General features: G+C 36.0%; 1 pseudogene; it reads right to left on the bottom strand.

Annotated features, from left to right (window-relative positions):
- Nucleotides 1-5,612: 5,612 nt before the first annotated feature.
- Nucleotides 5,613-10,191, bottom strand: LOC143635984 (disease resistance protein RPV1-like; annotated as a pseudogene).
- Nucleotides 10,192-10,406: the final 215 nt, after the last annotated feature.

Genomic DNA, 10,406 nt, shown 5'->3' with positions numbered 1-10,406 from the left:
AGATGAAGACCTTACGCGCAGTACGCCAGCTGTTCCCGCAGGAAAAGCCTCCCAATGGTGAAGTACCCCGCCTGTTCCCGCGGCTGCGGATACAAGCCATCAGGGAAGGCTACCCGCACTAACAGTAAAGCTACACGCACAAGGCACTAACTCTCAATAATTCAGTAATGTCACCTGAAGAAGGAATGAGCAAGGCGGGAATACTCCCGCCCAAATGAGCCAGTTCGTACGCTTCTGGAGGATCTTTTGTACTATACCTGCCAAGGTATGGACAAAATAGACAAGATCTGACCAAAGCAGCCCATCACAGGGTGACAGCTCACTGACAACTGTACGAGGAGGAGCACGCTCTAGTACAAAATGTCACTATCAGCCGCTGCCTACTCACCAACCCTCATCGTGGCACGTACATAGCCTGCAGTTGGTGGAAAAGGAATAGTACACAGCCGGCCATGTCACTATCAGCCGCTGCCTATCCACCAACCACCAGCATGGCACGTGCGTAGCCCACAGTTGGTAGAAAAGGAATATTATACAGCTGGCTGTACCTGCTTGGAAACCTACATTCGGCTATAAATACTCCAACATCTTGGAACGGTATGATCATCATATACTATCTTATACCATCACATATCTTATATGCTCTAGCTATTTCTCTTAATATACACTTGTATTCAGAGCAATCTAGTCTGATTCTCACGCCGGAGGGTGGTCACAAGGAGGTACCCCCCTTCTCAGTGACGAGCTCACGGTGTCTGTTTTGCAGGTCATCAGAAGAATAACCATATTTGCCGGACATAACCCTCGTGGGAAACATCTACTTGACCCTAAGATTATCCGTAATCTGTCGGGGTAACTTAGTGTTTCTTCACCTAGTCTCTGATTTCTGTGAGTACAAGTTCAATTGAATAGAAAAGCTTTATCCAAAAAAAATAAAAATCAAAAGGAGGTCTGGAAAATAGATTGAATGGACCTCTCGGACAAGTTTGAGATGATCGAGTTAAATGGTAGAAAAGGACTATTTCCACCGGATGATCAAATTTTGGGTGAGCGATTATAAGCGGGTCGATTAACTAGGGTTCGGGGGAAGTTAACTTGGAGAGTCAACATAGGGAATCGGAAAAACGGGATTGAGTGGGAATAATCAAGGAGTGAAGGAGATGGAGTATTATTGTATTAATATTGTTTTGGGAAATTTAAAAACGCTCACACGAATACAATATATGTATATATATTTTTTTATCGACCAACTAAGTAACGTCGTGTACTTCATACGCGGCCCCCATTAGCTAAAGGTAGCCCGAGTCGGCCACTAGTTCGGACAGACGGAGTCCCTAGCGGTCCACCTATTGAGGGATTCACTAGATAAAACCCGATCCCCACGCCCGCCAAATGGCACGACAACGAGGAGCCGGTAAAACCAGGTGAAATCAGAACTCGAACCCTGGCAAGCCAGATTCATCCCTCATATCTCACATATAAATTGGTGATGGTGAGGTTTGAACCCACTGCCTCTCATTAGTAAAGTGTGTGCTCTACCATTGAGCCACATCTAATTTATCACACGAATACAAATTAGTTATATACTTTTAAATACTTTCTAATTTATCTTAAATATACAAATTAGAAATACAATTTTTCTAGATAAAATTTTAAAAGTATTTAGAATTTAAACATAAGTTAGATTAAAATCTAACCCCAAATATTATTAGTAACAGGTAAATCAATCTAAATTATTATTTATTCAAAACTGATATATCAGTCCCACATAATTCAGTTTGTTGGTCACAAATGTTTATAGTGACTATAATCAGGCCTAGTTGGCCATTAGTGATTTATTTAAAATAAAACAGTAATATCGATATTATTATTTTAAATATTGTGTATATAAAAATGATATTTATAACAAAATGTTGTCACAGATTTAAAAATTAAATTTACAAAGACTAAGGTTTTGTTGTAAAAGAAAAATAATTTAAAATATATTATATTTTAAAACGAAAAGAGATCCGACGAACAATCTTAAATGGTTGTGTTAAAAAGATATGAGAAGACAATGTGATATTGTGAATTATGAAAATGTTAACAATTAAATATAATTTTGGTTTTATACTTGAAGTGAAATCACATTTATATATGTTAAGTCAAGAAATCAACACAATTACCACTTTAGTGGAGTTGGTAAGCGCCTTTGGATTTAAAAATAAGGTCTTAGGTTTGAAACATGTTTCACACAATAATTTTTTTTCAAAATTTTTTAAAGTTTTATGGGTCATTGGTTATAATAAGAAAACGGGTCATGGATCATAATAAAACGGAAAATACTGACATGACATTTACTTGGCATCCTATGTGGAGTGCCTAGTTAAATGACATGTGTATAAAATTGTGTTGATTTAATAGATTAGATAGATTATCGGTGTTATGTCGGGTTGTATTGACTCTTATTAGTCCATAACGACCAACAATAAATCATGCATGCCTTAACGGACCATGTTAAATCTTAAGGTAGTAGAAATTGAGAACGATGGAATTACTTATTGTGATGGAACGAAAGAAAGTTTGTTTAGTTGATTAATTGAATGGAATGACCCATTACCTAATCCACCACCCAATGCAGCCGACCACCACCACCCACCCCACCATATATCTCGCCGCCCATCACCACCCACCACCAACCCCCCCCCCCCCCCCCACCCCACCCCATCCCATCATCGTCACTCACTACCATTTTAATTTTTTTTGTTTTGTTTTCCTTCTATTTCGTTCTTACATGGTAACCAATTTGTAATAACTCATTCCACTACATTACCACGTTCATTCTATTCATACATCTATTTCATTACCTCATACTAAACTAACTCTGTCATGATAACTCTGAAAAGACCATGCTATATTAAGTCTTGTAAGGTTAACTTGAATTGTGATGAGTCATATTAGATTATAATGGCCAAATGAATATAATTTATTAACACTGAAGCTAAATAAAAATTATTAACTCAAATGAGACAAAGATAAGGGGCGGTGATGGGTGGTAATGGCCATCGGCCAGTGGTTGGTGATGGTTGTTATACTTTTGTACTTTTATAAGAAACATGTAATTTACTCATTTTATATATAAAATTTTTGAAGTTCTAATATTATGTTTTTTTTTTTCTTTTGAATTTCAAAATTAAGATATTCGTTTCAATATCCAAACACGTATCCAAAATTTTAGATATCTGAATAGCAATCTGAAATTTTTAGATATCCAAAGCATCAGATATCAGATTTTAAACACCACTATCTGAACCGGCACTACAAGTGTATCACACATATAATTTTATTCTTAAAATTAATTTCAAAATTTAAATACAATTTTAAATTCTCCCGGATGTTAGATCCTTATACTACATTAAATTTGCATTCCCTCTATATAATTTCTTTATTTGCCCTTAAATTTTAATTCCCTCCATATATTTCCCGCCATAGATCACTATCCAATTTTAATATCTTAGAGATTCAATTAGGGATACTAGGGAAAAGGGTTGACTTATTGACTTAAGCCTTACAATATGTGCAGTGCTCAACCTTCGGCTCCTCCTAGTCACTCACTATCATATTACATTTAGACCAATTAGGTATATATATGTACAATTCAATTAATTTATTTGCAAATGTACGATAACAATATTTGCTTCCATTAGTGTTGTGTGCACTTGAATCTTGTTTCTTGATATCTGATTATTAATATGAAGTGATCAATCAGTATAACTTGTTTCAAAATGACACATGCGGGTTTCTAACAGGGTGTAAACAAGTCGAGTCCGAGCTCGAAGAGCTATACTAGGCTTAAGCTTGGCTTGTTTATTATTTGTTAATTAATTTTTATATGTTTTTCTTTATGTATTTTCTTATTGTAGTTGTAAATATATATGTATAATATAAAAATTATATAAATAATATGTTTGTTTAGGCTTGCGAGCCGGGTCAAGCTCGATAAGTAAAACTTGCGTTTGGGGTTGTTTATTAAACAAACTTTTTTAAACTCAAGTTCATTTATGCTTGGCTCGATTCAAGTTTTTTTGTGAGCCGATCTCGATAGTTTGCAAGCGACTTGGCTTGATCACACCCTATTTTCTAAGGATATTAAATATCTTTGATAACAACCAATTATTTTATGACGCCAAAACCGAACGACGGTGTCAATATGCAATTTTCATAACTTTGAAATAAAAAAGCTGAAATTTCAATAACCTTTGCAACTTATAATGAAAAATGACGAACAATAAGTGACATTAAAAACTTAAATTAACATGACACAAATGCCAAATGTCATTATAAATGTTGCCTATAAAATATGGCATTTGCAAAGTGCCATTAAATATCTAAATTCTAGGGACACAAATACTAATTGCCACTAAAAGTGTGTTCCAAACAAAAATGGCATACACAAAGTGCTATTAAAACCTAAATTTTAGTGGCATAAATGCTAAATGACACTAAAAGTGAGTGCTTGGCAATTGTGGCATACGCAAGTGGAATTAAAACCTACAATAGTGGCACAAAGACTATATGCCATAGAAAATGTGTGCCACTAATTGGCATTTTTTTGTAGTGTAAGGATATGATGTCAAAAAGAACGAACAAATACAAATGATCATTAGATTTTGTTTGTCAAGGTTTATTTATCTGGACATATATGAAAGCTTAAACAGAAAAATGTGTTTGTATTCTAAGAAAAAATATTCATATTTCTTAAGTTCATTTGCTACGAAAAATTAACATAATTTAAGTAATTGAGTAAGTTTATATTTTTGATATTAAAAAAAAAAAACTATAACAAAGTAAAAGGATATTATCGTAATTGAGTTAAGTAATTAAACTCAATATTGAGGATTTGAGGTTCACCTACCAGCAGAGCCACACATCTAATCAGATTAATCGAAGAACAAACACACACACACACATAGACCCGGGATCTAAACTCACTCGCTACTATTAGTATATAATAAAAATAATTTTTGAATATTAAGGGATTAGTTTCACTTCATTTCTGCATATAAAAGATTTCAGCAATATTTGACAGTAAAGGAATGGAACGTTGGGGCTGGAATCAAGGAATTACATATTAAGGGATTATGTTTTCTATTTCCTTGTTATTGGTCAGCCTTTTTTTAATTAACTAGTCCTTCTAATATAACAAAAATGATAACAGACACAACACAAGCAATTATTCAATCATCTTCTTGTTCTATACTTATTGATGGTAGCTACAACGAAAACCCTCAATCGGATCCATCAAACCTAACAAATCGAGCTCATCGAAGAACGAACGCCATCTACTGGCACCGGCTTTGCTCCTCCACGCCTCTCTGCCACCGCCTTGCTCTGACATCATCTGCCCTCCATCAACAGGTATTTTTTGAAAATTAGACCGTTGCAAACCACGGAGGAGTTTCGGGGTCTTCCGCCATGGCTACCCTGATCGGGGAGTTTTTTTGTCAGCACCGAACTGCCAGGGCTGGGGGTCGTGCTCCGTTAGGGGCCGAAGCCACCTCGAGGGCAGTTTGTACGTATACTCCCCCTCGAGGTCATTCCATCCACTCTAAGAGTAAGATACAAATTTAGACTTACAAAAAAGCCATAATCTTAAAGTTATTATTGTAAATCTTAATTTAAAAAAAAAACATATTAGAATAAATAATTGAATAGCATAGCTTATAACCGAATTTAGACTAACTTAATTGAACTTTTACGAATATATAATCATGTGATGAGACAAGGGTTTTGGTGTTGAAATGTACCTGACCACCTGTTTCAGACTTGTTTTCTGAAAAGGCTTTAATTTCCATTCCTGGTGACAAGAAAAAGAAAAACGAAACTTGTACATTAAATTCACATATTACAATAAACTGTGGGTGTGTATTTTATTTTGAGAAACGACATCTACCTCTGAAAAAATCATAGTGAAATAAAAGATCTCTTGTTGGATCACTATATTTAAAAAAAGAGAGATCTCCGCCAATGATGTGATTCCATGACTTGTAATAACTCAACGCATCTTCTTCTTCTTCTTCCTCCTCAATCTTTCCATCTTCATCATACACAAAACCAATCCCACACTCCCTTGTAAGAATGTCACTATTATCACCTACACTAATAGTAACCTGGTCACCGCCTTTCATCTCATTCGGACCAACCATCCAATGGCTTAAAGAGTTTAAACACTTTACAACACCTAACTCCACTCTGTCAATAAAATGACGATAATCCCATTTGTGGCTTTTTGTAGTGTTATAAATTCTTATCCGTGGCAAAAAACTAGATTCCTCTTCATCATGTTGATATGTTTTCATAGTACAGCAGAAATTTAATCCTCGTAGCTTGTTAGGAGATGATGGGATCGTAAATGATATTGATTGGCCCTCACTTCTATATGCAATCCAATCCGGCATCTCATTCCCCGAATAAAGCGTGTTGAATATTCCAAAATGATAATACATCTGCCAGATGAATACAGATCAATAACCTTGAAATTCATAATACACACAAATACATACATATATGTGTGTGTACACAACCAAAGACAAGTATTAGAGGAAACCTGGGGTTGAGATTCAACTGAGTGTACTCCAATGCGAGTTCTCAAGCGCCTTTCTTTAATGAAGTCTATATTTGTCCAACCCAAACTATGTAATACCTTTTCCTCAACACCCGCCAAAGCCTCCACTTTCACCACGCCATCAACTTCAAATGAACAAGGTTTTAATGCTGTCCAAACTCCTATTAATTAGAGTGGGGACATTTCTGGAACAAATTTAATTTTCCGTAGCGCAGTCTTAAAAGTGATCATTGATAGTCCTCTTAGTGTACGTGGACGATGCTCAATTGATATAACCATTTCACAATGATCCATACCAAGTATCTCAAGTCTAGGAAGGCTTCTCACCCAATCGGGCATTGAAACAATTGGATTACCATCTAAGTACAGCTCCTTCAACACAAATAGGCAGCTCAAGTCCCCAGGAAAGGATTCGTTAGACAAATTATTATTTGCAAGTGACAAAATTCTCAATGAGCTCGGTAAAGGAACAGCAGAGAGATTCAAATCTCTTGGTGTAGTATCGATTGCAGATACAGTGGAACTCCAACCATCTAACAATAGTTCTTTAACCTTCTTTAACTTGCCTATGGATATTGGTACATTTTTAAGCTTGTAGCAGTAACTCATATCAATGTGGGCAAGTTCAACACAGTGCTCAACTGATTCACACACCTCAATCAAACTTATGCACCCTCTAACTATGAACCTCTCAAGTTCAGGTAGTTCCAGAAATCCACCAACACTATGAAGATGTTCACAGAAGCTCAAATCAAGAATCTGCAAAGATCCAAGTAATTGTTTGCCTTTTGACATGTCAAAAAATTCAATATTGCTATAGGACATGTCAAGAACAACCAGATTCTCCATGGGTAAGTCTAAAGGTATAGACTTTAAAGGGAACCCATGCATACACAACCATCTTAATTCCTCTGGAAAATCCTCATAAGATCCATTCATTTGCACATAATTGAGTTGTAGTAGCATTAAATTATCCATACTACTAAATGACTTTGTTTTCACCTCAAATGATCCACGCAACTTCTTCTTGTCTAGCATTCTCATGTCAAGGGCTAGGCCTAGAATATTCTCTGTACCCTTTCAACAAAGGGAATGCAAATAAAATTATATATAAATGTTATACACATGCATGTAGACAATAATAATTAATACTTATGGGCTCTTACTTTTTCTTGTTTTAACACTTTGAATGACTCCTTGTGACACCATAATCGACTGCGCTCCCGTGGCTTATTAAGAGATTCTTCACGCACTAAATCTCTCCCCATCTTTTGAATCAGTGAATGCATCATCAAGTGCCCGTTATTCCATCCGATACTAAGAAAGCACCTATCAATGAGGTTCGTGATCCCAGATCCTGCCTCTAAATCACATGCACTTAATTGTTTCAGTAAAGTCTCTGTCTTCTCCAACAAAGAAACAAGCAATATGCTTAAACAATTCCATTTCATTGGATGGCAAAGACTCAAAGCTCGTCTGAAAAACCTTTTTCATTTGAAAATGAGGTTCTTTATTTAACCCTTTTAAGCACTCTTCCCAATACGATACATCTCGCATATGCAATAACTTGCCCAAAAGCTCAAGAGCCCATGGATGTCCATCACAATACTTCACAAGCTTTTCTGAAACCTCTTCATAACCTTCTTTTGGCTTATGGCTCTCGAAAGCATGAATGCATAAAAGATTTAGTGATTCATTATTACGTAAGCCATTAAGTGAAACCTTTCTGTGATTAGGATGAAGTTGTGACTTGAATAATGCACACCTTTCTGTTAAAGATGCATCCTCTGTTGTAATTATAATTTTGCTTCCCGGATGTAAACTTATGTTTCCTAGTAAAGAATCCAACTGGCCAAGACTACCAATATCATCAAGCACTATTAACACCTTTTTAGTGACTTCATTAACTTGTAGTAAGTTTCCTTTTGAAACGATTCCGTGAAGTTGTTTTTGTAAATCAAGCAATCCACCAAACCGTCCATTACATCTTGTATTGATACATTCAATAAAGCTGCTTTTGTAGAATTTACTAGAGTGTAACTAAAAGACATATTTAGCCAACGATGTCTTCCCAATCCCACTAATTCCTATCACTGTAATAATGTCGACATTAAGACAAGATCCATTGGTCAACCATGAACTAATGGATCTAGTGTGATAGTCCATCCCGACTAGAAGGGGCAGAGTATTACTTAAGAGTACACTGAACCTACAGCGGATGTCGGTAACAACTTCTTTTATAATCTCTGTTTCCTTCTGAAAATGAATCAATGAGAAATATGAAACACCATTGTGGAAACTTAACAATCTGATCTAACGACATTACCTCAAGAACGGATATAACTCCCTAGAACGAAAGCGCGCACGATAAATTTGGATTGAATAACTCTCTATCTTATTAACTAGGAAAATGTAACTCTAATTACAAACTTAATTATCACCATAATCAAAACTTTGATTAGGTTATCTAAATCATGACTCTGTACAATTAGAGATGGACTCGAACTTCTAGTTAGACAGTAAATAAAACTCGCACGTGTATATACTAACATAATTAGCAACTCTCAACCTAATTAGCTATCAAAAACTAAGTACAACTCATTTAATGAATAAGCCAAACATAATAACTCGAAACCAGCTCACTCGACCAGACCCAGCCCGACACGACCTCGTGTTATGTACGAGAGGGAATTAAGTCCAACATTACCTGTCCTTTGAATCTATTCCTTTTAAATCAGCAACCTCAGTGAGTGCCCTCTCCCATAACTCCATCTTTTGAGCCAATTCACTTTTCTTCTCTGCATTTGTTTCATCATCCGTCCTTTGTTTATGCTTCGCCATTGCTTCCCCGAAGCTATTTTGTTGCTTCCGGACATCAGTGGGCTCCACATGATAGAAGATGGGGATAACGATTTGGTTAAACTTCCTCTTCTGCTCAAGGATTAATGCCAATTCATCTAAGCACCATCTGGAAGAAGCATAATTCTTGGACAAGACTATAATAGAAGCCTTAGATGATTTAATCGCACTCTCCAATTCTGGTTTCAATGACTCTCCAGTTTCAATCTCTTCTTCATCCAAAAACGTGGTGATATCAGCCTCAACAAGGGCGTTGTAGAGATGATCGGTGAAACTATAGCGAGTGTCCTCGCCTCTGAAACTTAAAGAAACTTCATATCTATGATTATGATCGTGATTCGATGAGGAAGATGAGGATCTAAGTTCGGTGAAAGTTTCCATTGGAAGCTTTCAGTGATTCGAGTAATGAGGAGATGAAGAAAACCAGATATATAAGATTTCCAACTCAACACAACTTTTTGATATATATAGAACTGATTGTGGAATTTGGTTAGAAGTGTCAGGTTAATTCCCCCAAAATGAAACTAAATTTGATTTAATATACGTGGAATTTATTTTTTTAATCCCTTAAAGTATATCAAATTTGACCTCTTTTTTGTTCAAGAACGGCAAATTTGTTTTTAACGTTAACTTTTATTAGTTGTATTTTTAATCATTTGTTTAAAAAACTACTTACCTGACCCCTCCATCTTTATCTTCACTTTGTGGTCGTCATCTCCCAAATTGAATCACGAGCACGCCTATCTATTCTCTAGTCACCATTTCACAGCCCATGTCTAAGCTCGAACTAAACTCGTTAAACTGGCTGTGAGAACTGGGTGGTAGCTTTTGTGAACTCGTAGCTTTAATTTGTCATTGTTTCGGCTTGAACCCTTTAATTTTCTTAGCATTACACCTTTTTTCTTAGCATTACGTCCACGGGATGAATCCAATGAAACTGTGT

This window comes from Bidens hawaiensis, unplaced genomic scaffold, assembly GCF_021521415.1.
Source record: "Bidens hawaiensis isolate Kalapana, Puna unplaced genomic scaffold, B.hawaiensis_p1.1 tig00007743_1, whole genome shotgun sequence".
In the NCBI taxonomy this organism is placed as follows: domain Eukaryota; kingdom Viridiplantae; phylum Streptophyta; class Magnoliopsida; order Asterales; family Asteraceae; genus Bidens; species Bidens hawaiensis.
Note: the sequence above shows the minus strand (reverse complement) of the source record. Positions and strands in the feature narration are given on the sequence as shown.